This window comes from Elephas maximus, chromosome 1 (assembly GCF_024166365.1).
Source record: "Elephas maximus indicus isolate mEleMax1 chromosome 1, mEleMax1 primary haplotype, whole genome shotgun sequence".
NCBI classification, from domain to species: Eukaryota; Metazoa; Chordata; class Mammalia; order Proboscidea; family Elephantidae; genus Elephas; species Elephas maximus.
The window spans coordinates 243015361-243034211 of NC_064819.1; positions in this window are offsets into that span (position 1 = coordinate 243015361).

The window sequence follows — 18851 nt, forward strand, 5'->3', positions numbered from 1 at the left end:
TCCTGTCTAAGCTCAAGGTGAGGCCTGGTGTGACGCACCCTGGCTGGGTACAGGGTGATCCGGGGCCCAGGGTAGAAAGACGCCGGAGCAGATCCTGTTTTAACTGAGATAAGATGCTATGTGTCTTCTATTCAAAGACTCACAGTTTTTCACATTTTCGTGTCTCTGAAATCAGAAAACAGGTGTCAGTTCAGATCAATGGGCGGCTTTTTTTGAGGGGCATCTTATAGTGGGCGGTGGCTTAGATGAGACGGATGGGGTGAGGGTCTGGGGCCTGGGCCCTGGCAGGCAGACTCTGCAAGGCTCCTAGTCTACTGCCTCACTTTAACTGTGGGGTCTGTACAGGTGGGTTCTTTCCTGTCTCCCCGGCCCTGGTCTTCTCCTCGTTTTAGGAAGACTTGGGTTTTAGTCCCATTTTTCCAAAGCCTTTTTTTTTTTTTTGGGGGGTCTTTAACAAGTCACCTAATCTCTGCCTCATTTTAAAAATCAAACAATAATTTCTAACCTGTCCGTCTCCGAGAGCGTTTGAACCTCAGGTGAGAGGCTGTGTGTGGAGACAGGTGTCAAACTCTACCCAACACCGCCACCATCATCGTCACCACCATCCCACCGTGTGGACCAGTCACCAATGATGTAGACCCTTGGGGTTACGATTTTAGCTTCTCTCAGAAACATTCTGCTCTTCTTTCTATCACTAAGCACAAACTTGCTCGAAAACTTCACACAACAAGCTACAGGGAAAGTCTAAGGTCTGGTGGGGCAGAGGAGTAGTACTGGGTTACAGGCAAGTTTTCCTTGTGATCATGTTTTGGGAGTAAATTATGTTTGTGCTTATGATCCTGAGATGAAGGAGTAAACCAGTGTTTTAGGTGGGAACAGAAGGCCCCGATGAGGAGTGCTGGCTTTTTCTGCTGTGGCCTATATCATGTGATGTACACAAACTTTTTCTGTAAGGACCAGATAGTGCCTATTTTAGGTTCTGGGGGCCAGGCTGTTTCTGTCACAATTATTTAACTCTTTCACTGTAGCATGAGAGTAGCCACAGTCAATACATAAACAAGTGGGTGTGTTCTAATAAAACTTTATTCCCGAAACAACCCACAGCTGTTGTGCTCTAACCCCTGGTCTACAGAAACAGCAGACTGATTTGTCCTGTTTGTGTCACCTGTCAGTACCTCTACACGTTGCTATTGGCTCAACTCATGGTGACTCCACGCACAAGGGAACAAAACACTGCCCAGTTCTGCACCATCCCCATGCTAAGTTGTGGATTAGACCATTGGGATCCATAGGTTTTCACTGGCTGGTTTTCAGAAGTCAGTCATCAGGCCTTTCTTCTTTGTCCATCTTACTGTGGAAGCTCTAATGAAACCCGTTCAGCATCCTAGCAACACACAAGCCTCCACCGACGCACAGGTGGTGGCTACACAGACTTCCCACATGGAAGGCAAGAATTCTACCACTGAACCACCCCCATGACCTCAAGACCTCTACCTAATGAAGACTAATCTGATATCAGGCAAAGTGCCTCTCTGAACCTGATTTGTCTAACCAGCGTCTTTCCTTAGGCAGACTTGAATCTCTTTCTTCAGGGAGAACAAGTGGATTTGTTCCATCTGCACCTATCATCCTAGCTTCATGAAACTGCTTATGAACAGACCCAGGCCCAGAGGGAGTAAGTGAGGTGATTGATTAGCAATGTCTGCCACAAACATGGGCAGGGTGAGCGGTAAATGGCATGTGAGGGTTTGCTGTCTGGACTTAATTGCTTCAGATGTACGAGTCTGCCATTTTCAACCACATTAAGTGTTGCTCAAGGGCGGGAAGAAAGTATTACATGAGAAAAGACTGAGATAACGAGGATGAATTTCCAGAAACAGGTCTGAACTTGGGCAGAAGTAAATGAATACCCTTTCTTTAATCAAACCACCTTGGAGGGCTTTAGGATTCTCCAGTGAGGGAGTTCTTTTGGAATTGCTGTTGTCCCTGGTTAATGGACCACAGAGCATGTATTTTTAATCCTTTATGGTCACATCTCATTTTTAAAGTACAATAGCATCCCTCGGTATTATCACCTCCTCTCCTCTTGGCTTGATTCCACTTGACTCCTGGTTACATCCACAGTCAAATCTGTCCTAATAAGATGGAGAATGATGTCCTTTGAGAGAATTGGAAGTTGTTTGCTGACTCTGAAAGCCATACGGAAATAGGAAGTTCCCAAATCTTCTAAACAAAAATAGCATATAGCTTCCATAAGTAACACTTGTAAGGAAGAAGCTTCCAGTTGGGTATTGAGTCAAGTGCATTGCCTGGGAAGCCAGTTACAGGACTTTGAAACTACATTTGGGACTTCTTCCTATGGATCCCAGCACAGGGCAGGATACCTGGGCCTTTGTCAAGAGTAGTTGGTGTTTAGCTCTTGGACCCTGGGTTTCTCTGAGGTCATTGTCCCCGTGGGCTCTTCTCTCCTCAACCAGCCCAGTATGTATGCACCCAAGGCCCCAGGAGCCTAGTAAACAAGCCGGCATGGCTGTCTCCCTCCTTCTGACTATGACTGGGGGTCTGGGTTCCTTTGAGTTGTTCTTCTTCCTCTTTCCACCTGAGGATTGACCTCCCCAGACACAAAGCTGCAGATCTTCTCTGGGTGCCCCCTCTGCCCTGAAGCCCTCCTTCCCACCACCTGTTCCCTTTACCCCTGCCTCTGGGGAGTCATTTAAAGAAAACACGTGAGCGCTGGTCTACCAGGAGTTAAGAGGTTGGGCCATCTTGGGTTGCCAAGGGAAACCTTCCCCCTTGTACCTGCCAGGGACAATTGTTCTAAGGCGAATAGACCTCTCTCCAGCTGCCCTACCCTCCAGTAGTACAGATTGCACATAAGTAATAAATATTTGCTCAAAGTATTAATATGAAGGCCCACCAAAAAGATCTAAGGGCGTCTCATGTCTGCCTTTCTTCCTGGGCTGGCTCCATCTGCTTGAGACCTGGCTTTTCTTGGGGAGCTGATTCCAAGTCCTTGGGTGGGGAGGGAGTGCATGGGTTGCATCCAGAGCTGTTGGCCTGCTTCCTTGGGCATCCTCAGGGGCCGCTGGAGCCTGTCTGAGTGGTCTGACCTTGGGCCTCACCTGGGCGGGTGGCTCTCGGTAGCTGAATATATGTTCGCTGAGTGCGGTTTTCACTTTCCTCTTAATTTGATCCCTTGGAAAGGAAATTCTATTCTTTGTATTTAGAAGGCTTAACTGTGGCCTTTGTTATTGTTTTTGTTAGGTGCATCCTTTGAGTCAGTTCTGACTCATAGTGACCTTAGGTACAACAAAATGAAATGCTGCCCTGTTCTGTGCCATTCTCACAATACTTGCTATATTTGACCCCATTGTTGTAGCCACGGTGTCGGTCCATATCGTTGAGCGTCTTCTTTTTCACTGACCCTCTACTTAACCAATCATGATGTTTGTCTCCAGGGAATGGTCCCTCCTGATAACACGTCCAAAGTATATGAGACTTAGTCTCACCATCCTTGCTTCTAATGAGCATTCTGGCTGTACTTCTTCCAAGACAGATTTCTTTGTTCTTCTGGCAGTCCATAGTATATTCAGATATTCTTTGCCAACACCGTATTCTTCTTTGGTCTTCGTTATTCATTGTCCACCTTTTCATGCATATGAGGTGATTGAAAATACCATGGCTTGGTTCAAGCGCACCTCACTCCTCAAAGTGATGTCTTTACTTTTGAACACTTTTAAAGAGGACTTTTGCAGCAGGCTTGCCCGGTACAATATATCGTTTGATGTCCTGACTGCTGCTCCCATGGCACTGATAGTGGATCCAGGTAAAATGAAATTCTTGACAATTTCAACCTTTTCTCCATTTATCATGATGTTGCTTATTGGTCCAGTTGTGAGGATTTTTGTTTTCTTTATGTTGAGGTGCAGTCCATACTGAAGGCTGTGGTCTTTGATCTTCATTAGTAAGTGCTTCAAGTCCTCTTCACCTTCAGCAGGCAAGGTTGTGTCATCTGCATAACGCAGGTTGGTAATATCTTCCTCCAATCCTGATGCCACATTCTTGTTCATATAGTTCAACTTCTTGGATTATTTGCTCAGCATATATATTGAGTAAGTGTGGTGAAATGATACAACCCTGACACACACATTTCCTGACTTTAAACCACTCAGTATCCCCTTGTTCCGTCCAAATGACTGCCTCTTGGTTTATGTACAGTTTCCTCATGAGCACAATTAAGTGTTCTGGAATTCCCATTCTTTGCAATGTTATCCGTAATTTGTTATAATCTACTCAGTCTAATGCCTTTGTGTAGTCAATAAAACACAGGTAAACATCTTTCTAATATTCTCTGCTTTCAGCCAAGATTATCTGACATCAACAATGATATCCCTCATTCCATGTCCTCTTCTAAATCTGGCTTGAATTTCTGGCAGTTCCTTTTCAAGAGACTGCTACAACTGTTTGTTTTTTTTTTGTCTTTGTGGGTAATCCTTTTTTTTTCTTTTAATTGTACTTTAGGTGAAAGCTTACAGAGCAAATTAGTTTCTCATTAAACAGTTATTACACCGATTGTTTTGTGACATTGGTTGCTAACCCTGTGATGCATTAACACTCTCCCCCTCTCCACCCCAGTTTCCCTGTTTACGTTTGTCCAGTTTTCCTGTCCCTTTCTGCTTTCTTGTCTTTGTTTTTGGCCTGGTGCACCCATTAGTCTTGCATACATGATTGAATTATGAAGCACATCCCTCATGTATATTATTGTTGGCCCTATAGACCTGTCTAATCTTTGGCTGAAGGGTGAACCTCAGGAGTGATTTCAGTACTGAGTTAAAAAGTTGTCCAGGGACCATATTTTCAGGGTTTCTCCAGTCTCAGTCAGACCAATAAATATGGTCCTTTTTTTTTTTTTTTCTTGGGGAGTTAGAATTTTGTTCTACATTTTTATCCAGCTGTGTCTGGGACCCTCTATTGTGATCCCCATCAGAGCAGTCAGTAGTGGTAACTGGGCACCATCTAGTTATGCTGTACTCAGTCTGGTGGAGGCTATGGTAGTTGTGGTCCATTAGTCCTTTGGACTAATCGTTCCCTTGTGTCTTTGGTTTTCTTCATTTTCCTTTGCTCCAGGCAGGGTGGGACCAGTAGATGTACCTCAGATGGCTGCTCAGAGACTTTTAAGACCTCAGATGCTACTCTCCACAATTGAATGTAGAGCATTTTCTTTATAAACAATGTTATGCCAATTGAGCTAGATACCCCCAAGACCATGGTCCCCAGCCCTCATTGGTCTTTCAGGGAGTTTGAATGTGTCTATGAAGCTTTTATGACCCTGGCCTGGTCAAGTTGTGCTGACCTCCCCAGTATTGTGTACTCTTTTACCCTTCACCAAAATTACTACTTGCTGCAACTCTTTTTGAATTACCTTCAGCAAAATTTTACTCACACGTGTTACTAATGATAATGCTTGATAATTTCCACATCCTGTTGGATCACTGTGATCTTACGCTTCTCTTTTAGCAAATGAAGTGGCACATCTTGTAAGAGAATGTTAACACAACTTCCTAAGCACATGAGTATTGACAGCTGGACTCCAATGGGAAGTTTAAAGTGTTTTTCATTATTAATTGAAATTTCATCATAGTTGGCTGGTAAGGAAACAGTGACTTACATCTCCTTTCCTCCCGTTCTTGACGTAACAGGAATTTGTAGCTAGTATTATTTCATTTGAATGGAGCTTGTGTTCAGGCTTGGGTTTTGTCTCTACACTGCCTTCCTAGGCTAAGAAGGCCTAGAGTTACATATCTCTGGCCATTTCAGCTTCTGCAGGTCCAATTTGCAAGGTGAAAATGAATGGAGTGTTTACCTTTTCACAGACTTGTCCTCTTTACCCCCAGGCCTCGCCTGTCTGCAGGGCCAGCCACTGTATCTTGCCCCTAGCACAGTGCCCAGTAGGTGCTGTATGAATATTTGCTGGGGAATGAAGGAAGAATGTGGATTTAGCTTCTGGTATGTGTGTTGCAAATACACGGTGAGAAGAGCTAGGCCCCATAGGGTTTTCAGTGGCTGATTTTTTGGAAGTAGATCACCAGACCTTCCTTCTGGATGCCTCTGGGTAGACTCAAACCTCTCACCTTTGGGTTAGCAGCCCAGTGCTTTAACCACTTGAACCACTAGGAATTCCGGTACTGACACCGTGATTTCCTAACCCTTGAATTGCACCAAGTGCTGAGGTGAGCCTTGAGACCCTTGCTTCCTGGGCCATCTTACTTTTCTCTGTAAGTCAGTGACTGCTCACTGGCACAGGAGAGAAGTCAGGACACATATTTTATCAGGATTTAAAGAAGGAAAACCCCAGAGAGGTAAAGTGAGGCCTGGTTTCTTTGTAGAGAAAGGCTTATTCTTTACAAGACTTTGCCCACCAGCAACAGCAGCTGGCCTCTGCTGACCCTGCCTTGCTTCCCACAGGTCAATGCTCCTTTTTGTTTGATGGGGCCTTCCAGAACTTTACAGGAGACCATCAGCTCCCCTGCCAGCACTGACCCTTTATATCACTCAACTCTCCAACAACAGGAGGCAGCAGAGAGCAACATAACACAGCATCTCCACCCCCTTCCCCTAACTCCAACCCTTACCTATAAAGGAAGGCTGGGACCACCAGGGTGCCCCTAGAAGGGAGCAATGACAATCCACCCAGCTGGAGGGAGAAACAAATGTTTGTTTGGACAATTTGCATCTGCTCCTTCCTACTACTACTTGAAACCGGATAAAAGAGAACTCTGTGTAATATACACAGAAACTCCTGTTACCGGCAGAATCTTAAAATATTTATACCGCATACAAACAATGCCAAGGGATTCCCTACAAGCCATATATTGACTTAATAAACAGAAGGCCCTTATGTAGCATTTGTCTTAGTTATATACAGCAGGTTATTGATTGCAATGGAGTGAAATCTGAAGGCAAAGATCACAAGATCAAGATCTATATATACAACATACAGTTGAACTTGGCTACCATGATGAGCTGGGGAGATGGAAACATTCCACTCATGATCTGTGCAGCTGGAGATGTGTAGCACTTTGGGAAATAAGGACTTCCCTTTGCAGCTAGAGAGGGAGTCCCTTTAATTCTGGGCATGCGATGGATAGATCCGGTTCTATTAGCATGGTGGCTAGTGGGACTCACCTGGTAGATCAGGGCTGCTGGTAGACCTCCAGCCAACCCTCAGCCACCCTGCCACATCCCTTTCAGTGACTTTCAGGATTCCTAAGAGAAAGAAGAATGGAGGAGAGAATGGCATTACCCTTACTCCTTCCTCTGTGCTCCTCTTCCCACCTCTGGGCAGCTCATGTCTCTCTGTGCCAGTCTCATCTCAAATCCCAGTAATATAAGAATCAAAAGAAAGCAAAGGGAGCTTCTTCCCATGAAAGGTTTGGAAGTACATTTCTGAAACTCAATACAGAAAATTTATTGGAAATTAGTATCAATTTAGGTATGAATGAGACAACTATAAGTAAATGAAGAAAAAAAAATTGTTTTTAATGTCATTTGGAAACTCTGGTGGTGTAGTGGTTAAGTGCTATGGCTGCTAACCAAGAGGTCAGCAGTTCAAATCTGCCAGGCGCTCCTTGGAAAGTCTATCAGGCAGTTCTACTCTGTCCTATAGGGTCGCTATGAGTCGGAATCAACTCTACGGAAGTGGGTTTTTTTTTTTTTTTTTTTTTGGTTTTTAATGTCATTTGTCTTTAAAGTGTCCAAAAGCAAAGATGTCATTTTGAGGACTAAGGTACCACTGACCCAAGCCATGGTATTTTCAATTGCTTCAAATGCGTACAAAAGCTGGACAACGAATAAGGAAGACTGAGGAAGAGCTGATACCTTTCAATTATGGTGTTGGTGAAGAATAGTGAATATACCATGGACTGTCAGAAGAAAGATCAAATCTGTCTTGGGAGAAGTATAGCCTGAATGCTCCTTAGAAGTGAGGATGGCAAGTCTTCATCTCAAGTACTTCGGACATGTTATCAGGAGGGACCATTCACTGGAGAAGAATATCATGCTTCGTTAAGTAGAGGGTCAATGAAAAAGAGGAAGACCCTCAATGAGATAGACTGACACAATGTTCTCAACAATGGGCTCAACCATAGCAACAATTGTGTGGGACAGTGTTTCATTCTGTTGTACCTAGGGTCATTATGAGTTAGAATTGACTTGATGGCACCTAACAACAACAACATCTTTGGAAATAAAGACTAACTCCCAAACAAAAAAGGAAAAAAAAAAAAAAAAACCTTCAGATTCTCAAATCCAGCTTAGAAAGTGGTCCTATCCAGGTGTCAGACCATTTCTGGATTCTTGGATTATGGGTGACAGGGTTCCTAGATAGTCTTTGCTAATTTTCAAAATTGGCTTGTCAGAGCTGTTACACAGCAGGTCCTTGAGAAATGGGAATTGAGGATGATGGGTGGTCTTAGTGGTCATAAGAGGAGGGGAGGAAATGGGTACATATGATAAGAGATACAGGTTTAGAGCTGTCCTCATGAGAGCGTTCTGTCTCCGATGAGTAGGAGAATGTTGGCAGAGTTGTGCACCCAGCTGGGAGGAAGAGGACTCCTGGCATCACTGATTCTAGAGAGCTTGTAACCAGACCTGGAGAGGGCTGTGTGTGGGCAAGAGTGGATGCGGCCACACAGGAGTTTGAGAACCTTTTGGTCGCTTCGGGGTGGTTTCTGTAGTTATGGTGTGATGTCCTCAGGAACACCTGCCCACCATCCATCCAACCAGGAGGATCTGAAGCCAGCTCCTCCTGCTCACCAAAGTGAAGGTATCAATTCTTCCCAACTCATTCTTCAGAGACTTCACATTGAAGGTTTGGAAGTGGCCGGGAAGGACGCCTCTACACCATGGAAATTGTCAAATGCTACAAACCAGGGCTCATCTTTTTCTCTTCAGAGAGTGGGTAGTTGAACGTTCAGTAGTTCATCACTGCATCTGTTATGGATTGAATTGTGTTCCCCAAATATATGTGTTGTAAATCCTAAACCCTACATCTGGATGTAATCTCATTTCCAAATACGGTTTTCTTTGCTATGTTAATGAGCCTGTGTCAGTGTAGTGTGTGTCTGAAGCCAATCACTTCTGAGATATAAAAAGAGCAAATTAGGCACAGAGACAGAGAAAGCACAGATGGCAGAAGATACATACCACGCCACATGAAGATTGCCAAGGAACCAAGGAACAGAAGCTGGAAAGAGAAAAGAACTGTCCCCCAGAGCCAACAGAGAAAGAAAGCCTTCCCCTAGAGCCAATGCCCTAAGTTTCTCTACTTCTAGCCTCCTGATCTGTGAGAAAAGAAATTTCTGTTCTTTAAAGCCACCCGTTTGTGGTATTTCTTTTATAGCAGCACTAGGTAACTAAGACAGCATCTAACCACCTATCTTTACAATTCCCCAACCATTTATCCATCCAGGCATCCTTCTCACCTAAGATGAGATGGCTGCCTTTGAACATGGCCAGGTAAGCTCAGGAACCAGGCAATGCTTTTTGGAGCAAACACTGTACGCTTGCAGAGGACTCTGTAAACAGAATCCTACCTGATTTTTATGATTTATTTCTTCTCCGTTTATTTACAGATGTCTTCTCCACACCTAAATTGACACTGATTTTTGGTGAATTTTCTTTATTGATTATTCCCAAAGGATTTGCTTAGTCTTCATGGACATAATACTTCTTTGTTTTCACACATATTCTGCCTGAATGGGGCTTACCTAATAAAATTATGCAATTACAATAGTAAGTACCTCTGGAACAAACAAGTCTGGAAACAAACACAGACTAGCTTGATGTACACATAGCTTAACTAGGGGCATGTGTCCACTGGCAGGCAGCCTGCGGGACGGGATAGGTTGGAAGAGCCTCCCCTGCACTGCTGACGGCTACTCTTTGATGCTATTCTTCCTCTGGAGGCCTCTTTTCGGCATTTCCTTGGCTGTGGGAGATTTTTTCTTTCATTGAGCATAGGTCTACTAAGCTTGCAGGTTGATGTGGGGAATTGCCCAAGTGTGAGCTGGGATCTGCAGCCATCTCTGGCCATGGGCAGTGCTGTCATCCCCTAAGCCACTGTGAGTATTTGCTGCCTTTGGAAGGGTGCCATGGTGTCCTGGGAGGAGTTGCCGTGTCCATTCTACTCCTTCTTGCTGGGGCCGCAAGTCCAGGTGCCCTGCCTGCCCCAGCTCAGAATGGGGAAGAACAAAGCTGAGCCAATGAAGAGGCGCTCTCTTTGTACTATAAAGCTGAATGATACCAGGAGAGAAAAATAAAGTTTGAATGGTTTCATTGTGATGCCAAGGCTGCCCTAGCCCCTGAGCACAAATGGAGACCCACATAATATATATCTAAATATTGAAAAGCTATAAACCAAGGCAACCCACCACTAAATAAAGTATTTTCTATCCTTCTGGACTGAAAAATAGCAATTCACAGAGACAAAATCTAAAAATGTGTAAAACTATGGTTTTTATATGATGAAAATTGGCAAACTATCAAAGGCAACTGAATTTATTTCATTTTTACTGTACGTGTTTGTGTGTTCTGTTGATGGGCTGGTAATATTCAGATGATGCTAACATAAAAGCATTCATAACTCATGCATTCTGGTATATTTTGAAAAATTTATTTTTTGCCTTCATTTAAACAAATCACTGTTGTTAAAAAAAAATCCATGTTCTGTTGATAGCAATGATCTAAATTAAGATAAAAATAAAATATAATTATACTTAAAATTATACTTAATATGTATAAATTTTGAATATATACATCAAAAATATAAATTAAATATAAAAATTAAAACTATTTTGTTTTTAAGAAATAAATATCTCTTCTAAAATATTCAAAATTATCTAGCAGAAATAAAAGAAATGTGAATTACAACTTTTTTTTTTTTTGGTATACAAAAAACAAAACCAAACCTGTTGCCATCAAGTTGATTCCAACTCATAGCGAACCTATAGGACAGAGTAGAGCTGCCCCAGAGGGTTTTCAAGGAGCAGGTGGTGGATTCAAACTGCTGACCTTTTATTAGCAGCCAAATGTTAACCACTGCCCCATCAGGGTGCAGTAACTAATTACAGCTATAATTATATTTAATAAATAAAAAATTTTCATTCAAAATTATTTAAATAAAGCTACATTCTTTAAATTTTTTTAATTTAAATTTAATGAGATATTTTATAAAAATAAACTTTTGTAATTAGGCATCTAGAATTGTCCATCTAATGAATGACCAAAGGAAAGAACTGGTATACTGTTTCATCCATCTTGCATCTAGAATGATTTATACAAATGTCAGCATAAAAGGACTGGTTTAACATTGTAAATTGGACAGTAAAAACCTTATGAATAACAGCAGAACACTGTCTGATATGCTGGAAGATGAGCCCCTGAGGTGTAACCAAAACCCACTGCCATCAAGTAAACTCCAACTGATAGTGATCCCATAGGGTTTCTAAGGCTGTAAACCTGCAGAAGGAGACTGCCACATCTTTCTCCCATGGAGCTGCTGGTGGTTTTGAACCACAGACCTTTTGGTTAACAGTCAATCACTTCAACCACTGCACCACCAAGGCTTCTTCTCAGGTTGGAAGGCACTCAAAATACAACTAGGGAAGACCTGCCTCCTCAAAGTAGAGTCGACCTTAATGACGTGGATGGAGTCAAGCTTTCAGAACCTTCATTTGTTGACGTGGCATTACTGAAAATGAGAAGAAACAGCTGCAAACATCTATTAATAATTGGAACATAGAAGGTACAAAGTATGAATCTAGGAAAATTATAAGTCATCAAAAATGAAATGGAATGCTTGAAGATAGATATACTAGGCACTAGTAAACTGAAATGGACTGGTATTGGTAATTTTGAATCAGACAATCATATGGTCTACTACGCTGGGAATGACAAACTGAAGAGGAATGGCATTGCATTCATTTGCAAAAAGAACATTTCAAGGTCTATCCTGAAGTACAACACTGTCAGTGATAAGATAATATTCATATGCGTACAAAGAAGACCAGTTAATACGACTATTATTCAAATTTATGCACCAACCACTAATGTCAAAGATGAGGAAATGAAAGATTTTTACCAACTTATGCGGTCTGAAATTGATCAAGCATGCAATCAAGATGCATCGATAATGACTAAAAAAACCCAGTGCCGTTGAGTCGATTCCGACTCATAGCGACCCTATAGAACAGAGTAGAACTGCCCCGTAGAGTTTCCGAGGAGCGCCTGGCAGAGGTGATTGGAATTCCAAAGTTGAAAACAAAGAAGGGTTGGTAGTTGAAAAATATGGCGTTGGTGATAGAAATGATGCCAGAGATCGCATGATAGAATTTTGCAAGACCAACAACTTATTCATTGGAAATACCATTTTTTCAACAACATAAATAGCCACTATACATGTGGACCTTGCTGGATGAAATATACAGGAATCAAATTGACTACATCTGTGGAAAGAGATGATGGAAAAGCTCAATATCAGCGGTCAGAACAAAGCCAGGGGGGACTGCAGGACAGGTCATCAATTGCTCATATGCAAGTTCAAGTTGAAGCTGAAGAAAATTAGAACGAGTCCACAAGAGCCAAAGTACAACCTTGAGTATATTCCACCTGAATTTAGAGACCATCTCAAGAATAGATTTGATTTACTGAATGCTTTTTTTTTAATGACTGAAGACCAGGCAAGTTGTGAATGACATCATACATGAAGAAAGCAAGAGGTCATTAAAAAGACAGATAAGAAAGAAAAGACCAAAATACTTGTCAAAGGAGACTCTGAAACTTGCTCTTGAATGTCCAATAGCTAAAGTGAAAGGAAGAAATGATGAAGTAAAAGAGCTGAACAGAAGATTTCAAAGGGCAGGTGGAGAAGACAAAGTAAAATATGATAATGACATGTGCAAAGACTTGGATGTAGAAAACCAAAAGAAAAGAACATGTTTGGCATTTCCCAACCTGAAAGAACTGAATAAAAAATTACAGCCTCAAGTTGCAATATTGAAGAATTCTATGGATAAAATATTGAATGCTGAGGAAGTATCAAAAAAGGTGGAAGGAATACGCAGCGTCACTGTACCAAAAAGACTTGGTTGATGTTTAACCATTTCGGAAGGTAGCATAATGATCAAGAACCAATGGTATTGAAGGAAGAAGTCCAAGTTGTACTGTAGGCATTGGGGAAAAACTAGGCTCCAGGAATTGACAGAATACCAATTAAGTTGTTTCAACAAACTGATGCAATTCTGGAAGCGCTCACTTGTCTATGCCAAGAAATTTGGAAGACAGGTACCTGGCCAACCAACTGGGAAAGATCCATATTTATGCCCACTCTAAAGAAGGGTGATCCAACGGAATGTGGAAATTATCGAACAATATCATTAATATCACACACAAGTAAAATTTTAGTGAAGATCATTCAAAAATGGTTGTAGCAGTACATCAAAACAGGACTGCCAGAAATTCAAGCCAGATTCAGAAGACAGCGTGGAACGAGGGATATCATTGCTGATGTCAAATGGATCCTGGCTGAAAGCAGAGAATACCAGAAAGATGTTTACCTGTGTTTTATTGACTATGCAAAGGCATTTGACTGTGTGGGTCAAAACAAATTATGGATAACATTGCATGGAATGGGAATTCCAGAACACTTAATTGTGCTCATATGGAACCTGTGCACAGACCAAGAGGTAGTCATTAGAACAGAACAAAGGGATATTGCACGTTTTAAAATCAGGAAAGGCATGTGTCAGGGTTGTATTCTTTCAACATACTTAATCTGTTTGCTGAGCAAATAATTGAAGAAGTTGGACTATATGAAGAAGAATGCAGCATCAGGATTGGAGGAAGACTCATTAACAACCTGCTATATACAGATGACACAACCTTGCTTGCTGAAAGGGAAGAGGACTCGAAGTGCTTACTGATGAAGACCAAAGACCACAGCCTTTAGTACGGATTACACCTCGACATAAAGAAAACAAAAATCGTCATACGTGGACCAATAAGCAACATCATTGTCTTAGTTATCTAGAGCTGCTTTAACAAAGATACCACAAGTGGATGGCTTTAATAAACAGCTATTTATTTTCTCAAAGTTTGTTGTTGTTGCTAGGTGCTGTCGAGTAGGTTCTGACTCATAGCAACCCTAATGTACAACAGAATGAAACACTGCCTGATCTTGCACCATCCTCACAATTGTCGCTCTGCTTAAGCTCATTGGTGCAGCCACTGTGTCAATCCATCTTGTTGAAGATCTTCCTTTCTTTCACTGACCCACTAGTTTGCCAGGCATGGTGTCCTACTCCAGGGACCTGTGCCTCCCAATAACGTGTCCAAAGTATGTGAGATGTAGTCTCACCATCCTTAATTCTAAGGAGCATTCTGGTTGTACTTCTTTCAAGACAGATTTATTTGTTCTTTTGGCAGTCCATGGTATATCTCAAAGTATATATATAAAAAAAAAAAGTATAGGAGGGTAGAATTCTGAATTCAGAGTGCTGGTACTAGGGGAAGCCTATCTATCTCTCTCTCTTGGATCTGGGGGAAGGTCCTTGTCTCTTAAGCTTGTCTCCTGGTTTTTAGAAATCTCTGTGTGGCTTGACATCAATGTTCCCCCATCTCTTCTCTGCTTGCTTGTTTAGTATCTTTTATATCTCAAAAGAGGTTGACTCAAGATACACCCTATACTAATCTGCCTTATTAACATAACAAAGACAGCCCATTCCCAAATGGGATTATAACCACAGGCACAGAGGTTAGGATTTACGACACATATTTTGGGGGGACATAATTCAATGCATAACAATCTCGATAAATGGAAAAAATATTGAAGTTGTCAAGGATTTCATTTTGCTTGCATCCACAATCAATGCTCAGGGAAGCAACAGTCAAGAAATCAGACGATGTATTGCATTGGGCAAATCTGCTGCAAAATACCTCTTTAAATAGTGTTAAAAAGCAAAGATACAACTTTGAGGACTAAGGTGCGCCTGACCCAAACCATGGTATTTTCCATCACTTCATATGTATGCGAAAGGAAGGAAGACTGAAGAATTGATGCCTTTGAACTGCAGTGTTGCTGAAGAATATTGAGTATACCATGGACTGCCAGAAGAACAAACAAATCTATCTTGGAAGAGGTACAGCCAGGGTGCTCCTTGGAAACAAGAATGGCAAGGCTTCATCTCACATACTTTGGACATGTTGTCAGGAGGGATCAGTCACTGGAGAAGGACATCATGCTTAGTAGAGGGTCAGGGAAAAAAAGGAAGACCTTCAATGAGATGGATTAGCACAGTGGCTGCTGCAACAATGGACTCAAACATAGTAATGATTGTGAGGATGGTGCAGGACTGGGCAGTGTTTCATTCTGTTGTACATAGGGTTGCTATGAGTCAAAACTGACTGGGCAGCACCTAACAACAATACAATGGTATTGCAAAACATTGCTCAGCTACCATGCCCAGCTGTGTTGAACACTGTACTGATTCTTGAGTATGTCCTTTTTTTTTTTTTTAGGAGCGACTGGTGGATTCAAACTGCTGACCTATTGGTTAGCAGCTGAGCTCTTTTACTTATTTATTTTTATTGTACTTTAGATGAAGTTTTACAGAGCAAATTAATTTCTCATCAAACAATCAATACGCATGTTGTTTTGTGACATTGGTTGCCAATCCCTCAACATATCAATGCTCTACCTTTTCAAACTTGGGTTCCCTATTACCAGCTTTCCTGTCCCTGCCTGCCTTCTTGTCCTTGTCCTGGGGCAGGTGTGCTCATTTAGTCTCATTTTTCTTATGGGCCTGTCTAATCTTTGGCTGAAGGATGAACTTCAGGGGTGACTTTAGTACTGAGTTAAAAAGGTGTCTGAGGGCTATATTCTAAGTGTTTTTCCAGTCCCTGTCAGACCAGAAAGTCCGGTCTTTTTTTGTGAGTTAGAATTTTGTTCTACATTTTTTTCCAACTCTGTCAGTGACCCTCTATTGTGATCCCTGTCAGAGCACTCTGTTGTGGTAGCTGGGCACCATCTAGTTGTGCTGGACTGAGTCTGGTGGAGGCTGTGGTGGTTACAGCCCATTAGTCCCATGGACTAATTTTTCCCTTTTGTCTTTGCTTTTCTTCATTCTCCCTTGCTCCAGTTGGGGTGGGACCAGTGGAATATCTTAGATGGCTGCTCATAATCTTTAAGATTCCAGACACTACCCACCAGAGTAGGATGTAGAACATTTTTTTTTTAATAAACTGTTAGGACAACTGAGCTAGCTGTCCTCTGAGACCATGGTCCCTAGTCCTCAGCTTAGCAATTTGGTCCTTCAGGGAGTTTGGTGTGTCTGTGGAGCTTCCATGACCTTACTTTGGTCAAGTTGTGCTGGTTTCCCCAGTACTATCTTACCCTTCACCACAGTTACCATTTATCTATTGTCTAGTTAGTGTTTTTCCCTTCTGACCTCTCCCTTCCCTGGTAACCATTAAAGATTGTTTCTTTCTGTTTGTAAACCTTTTCATGAGTTTTTATAATGGTCTCATACAGTATTTGTCCTTTTTTTTTAAATTAATTCTTATTGTGCTTTCAGTGAAAGTTTACAAATCAGGTCAGTTTCTCACACAAAAATTTACATACACCTTGCCGTATACTCCTAATTGCTCTCTCTCTAATGAGATAGCACAGTTCTTCCCTCCAGTCTCTCTCCTCATGTCCATTCGGATAGCTTCTGCCCCCCTCTGCCCTCTCATTTCCCCTCCAGACAGGAGATGCCAACATAGTCTCATGTGTCCACTTGATCCAAGAAGCTCATTCTTCACCAGTATCATTTTCCATCCCCTATTCCAGTCCAAACCCTGTCTGAAGAGTTAGCTTTGGGAAAGGTTCCTGTCTTGGGCTAACAGGTCTGGGGACCATGGACTTCAGGGTCCCTCCACTCCCAGCCTGACCATTAAGTCTGGTCTTTTTAAGAGAATTTGGTGTCTGCATCCCACTGCTCTCCTGCTCCCTCAGGGTTTCTCTGTTGAGTTCCCTGTCAGGGCAGTCATCGGTTGTGGCTGGATACCATCTAGCTCTTCTGGGCTCAGGCTGGTGTAGTCTCTGATTTATGTGGTCCTTTCTGTCTCTTAGGCTCATAATTACCCTGTATCTTTGGTGTTCTTCATTCTTTCTTGCTCTAGGTGGGTTGAGACCAATTGATGCATCTTAGATGGCCACTTGCTACTGTTTAAGACCCCAGATGCCACTCTCTGAAGTGGGATGCAGAATGTTTTCTTAATAGATTTTATTATGCCAATTGACTTAGATGTCCCGTGAAACCATGGTCCTCAAACTCCCACCCCTGCTATGCTGGCCTTTGAAGCATTCAGTTCATTCAGGAAGCTTCTTTGCTTTTGGTTTAGTCCATTTGTGTTGACCTCTCCTGTATTGTGTATTGTCTTTCCCTTCACCTAAAATAAAACTTATCTACTATCTAAGTAGTGAATACCCTTCTTCCTCCCTCCCTCCTTTCCCCCCCTTCTCGTAACCATCAAAGAATATTTTCTTCACTGTTTAAACTGTTTCTTCAGTTCTTATAATAGTGGTCTTATACAGTATTTGTCTTTTTGCAATTGACTGATTTCACTCAGCGTAATGACTTCCAGATTTCTCCATGTTATGAAATGTTTCATGGATTCAACATTGTTCTTTATAGATGCATAGTATTCCATTGTGTGAATATACCATAGTTTATTTATCCATTCATCTGTTGATGGGCCCCTTGGTTGCTTCCAACTTTTTGCTATTGTAAACAGTGCTGCAATGAACATGGGTGTGCACATATCTGTTCGTGTAAAGGCTTTTATTTCTGCAGGATATATTCCAAGGAGTGGGATTGCTGGATCGTATGGTAGTTCTATTTCTAGTTTTTTAAGGAAGCTCCAAACCGATTTCCAAAGTGTTCGTACCATTTTACATTCCCACCAGCAGTGTACAAGTGCTCTAGCCTCTCCACAACCTCTCCAACATTTATTATTATGTGTTTTTTGGATTAATGCCAGCCTTGCTGGAGTGAGATGGAATCTCATTGTAGTTTTGATTTGCATTTCTCTAATGGCTAATGATCGTGAGCGTTTCCTCACGTATCTGTTAGTGGCCTGAATGTCTTCTTTAGTGAAGTGCCTGTTCATATCCTTTGCCCATTTTTTAATTGGGTTATTTGTCTTTTTGTGATTGAGTTTTAGCAGAATCATGTCAATTTTAGAGATCAGGTGCTGACTGGAAATGTCATAGCTGAAAACTTTTTCCCAGTCTGTAGGCAGTCTTTTTACTCTTTTGGTGAAGTCTTTGGATGAGCATAGGTGTTTGATTTTTAGGAGCTCCCAGTTATCTGGTTTCTCATTGGCATTTTTAGTAATGTTTTGTATTCTGTTTATGCCATGTGTTAGGGCTCCTAATGTTGTCCCTATTTTTTCTTCCATGATCTTTATCGTTTTAGACTTTATGTTTAGGTCCTTGATCCATTTTGAGTTAGTTTTTGTGCATGGTGTGAGGTATGGGTCTTGTTTCGTTTTTTTGCAGATGGATATCCAGTTATGCCAGCACCTTTGTTAAAAAGACTGTCTTTTCCCCATTTAACTGACTTTGGGCCTTTGTCAAATATCAGCTGCTCATATGTGGATGGATTTATGTTTGGATTCTCAATTCTGTTCCATTGGTCTACGTGTCTGTTGTTGGTACCAGTACCCGGCTGTTTTGACTACTGTGGCAGTATAACAGATTCTAAAATCAGGTAGAGTGAGGCCTCCCACTTTATTCTCCTTTTTCAGTAGTA